This window comes from Austrofundulus limnaeus, unplaced genomic scaffold (assembly GCF_001266775.1).
Source record: "Austrofundulus limnaeus strain Quisiro unplaced genomic scaffold, Austrofundulus_limnaeus-1.0 Scaffold422, whole genome shotgun sequence".
Lineage (NCBI taxonomy): Eukaryota > Metazoa > Chordata > Actinopteri > Cyprinodontiformes > Rivulidae > Austrofundulus > Austrofundulus limnaeus.
In genome coordinates, this window is record NW_013952824.1 from 240,093 (window position 1) to 241,789 (window position 1,697).

General features: G+C 46.3%; 1 long non-coding RNA gene across 1 annotated transcript in view; it reads right to left on the reverse strand.

Annotated features, from left to right (window-relative positions):
- LOC106529091 (uncharacterized) overlaps positions 1-1,658 on the reverse strand; it is a 5,862-nt gene extending 4,204 nt beyond the window's left edge. Inside the window, exon 1 of the long non-coding RNA XR_001311593.1 lies at positions 1,547-1,658. This is a non-coding gene — a long non-coding RNA (uncharacterized LOC106529091). The remainder of the gene's footprint in view (positions 1-1,546) is intronic.
- Positions 1,659-1,697: the final 39 nt, after the last annotated feature.

Sequence of the window (1,697 nt, forward strand, 5' to 3'; positions counted from 1 at the left end):
CACACACACACACACACACACACACCACACACACACACACACACACACACACACACACACACACAAAGCAGCTCAGTCACTGAACATGTTTGGATGCTTGTCTCGCCTTATTTGGCCACCCTCCTCAGCCACACACTCTCACACATTCCTCTGCTGTTCCATCCCTCCACGACTGGGACCGGACCCAAGAACCTGACGACCTCCCTCCCTCCCTCCCCCCTCCTCTTCTTTCAGGTCCAGTGGGTGATCTTCTGAGAACGAAAAGCAGCAGCTTTTATTTAGGGCAGCTGGCAGGCGGGAGGATTTTCTTTCGCTCTTCGGGTGACGAAGTGTTCGTGGAGCGACAGTGACCCCCGGGTGTTTGGCTGCAGGGGTCAGCGTCACGCTAACCTCTTTCGTCCACCTTCTAAGAAACCATAAACACCCAGGTGTGGCTCTTCCAGGTGACGGTTCCTGTCACAGACATATTTATGACCAGAAGACCMCACGCCGCACTCTTTCACCTCTGGTTTTGGGTTTCAGCCAGGCTGCCGCCAACGCCGCTGATTGGCCGGCCGGGCCGTTGGTGTCATCGTTGCTACGAGCGCGCCTCCGAGGATAAAACGGCACACGATGTCATCGCTGAGGACACGGGCTGGTGCAATGCAGCTGAGCTGGTCAGGGCGGTGAAATCCCACACCCGCTCTATTTCAGGCAAGAATGTGTTGGCTATGAGACTAAAAAAAAAAAAAATAAATTTGTCAGGGTTCGTCGCAGCCCCTACACCTGACTCTGCTCTTGAGACATCTACATCGCACCCCAAGCTCCTACAAATCAAACCTACATCCCCTTTATCAACCCTAAAATGTTCAACTTTTTACTCTTATTTCTCCTGAGTCACTGCCCCCTTTAAAGTGCCGGTGTCGTCAAATTCTTGTAATACATATGAATGCATTTTTAGAAAGAGGTCATTGATAAAATACTGCAAAATAAATTTCATGTCGTTGAGATGAACAGTTGTTGAGGTATTTGCATGTGAAGTAACAGGAAGTGATGTCAAAGGGGAATGTCTGCATGTAAACAGAGCGTTGTTACAACAGCTAACAGTCTGTAGAGAAGAATCTGATGTTTCTTAAGATTATTTTGAGTCGCTATCAGAGAGCTGAAGAGTCAAAGTTCAAATAATATTGTTTCAATAAACAAAGACCAGAGTTTTCTTTGTTAAAGAGTTCTCCTTTGATGTCACTTCCTGTTTCACTTTGGCTGAGCCAAGTTCAAAAGAAAATATGCCAGTTATGAGACAAAACAGGTTAAATCGTGTGTATTATTCCAAGTTTCTTAATGTTTTCTTTGATTTTTGTATTTGAAGAATATGCATGTCACAGGCACTTTAAATAACTTTTATGTCTCTTTAAAGTTCCATAAAGCCTTGTTAAAGACGTTTGCTGGAGTAATTTGATTGTTCTGAGGTATTTATAGCGGGGCAGAAACTCGAACACAACAGAGGAGCGGAGATGAAACGTCTGCGGGGAGTTTGATTGCAGCTTCATGCAAACATTAAACTCACATCTGCATCCAAAACTCAAGAGTCTGGTCCTGAAATATGGGCTCTGCATGCGTTCCAGCAGCTGGATACAGTTCTTTACAAACCCCCAGTTAAACACACACACACACACACACAGACAGCGCAGAGAGCCGGGCTGACGTGGCGTCCACAC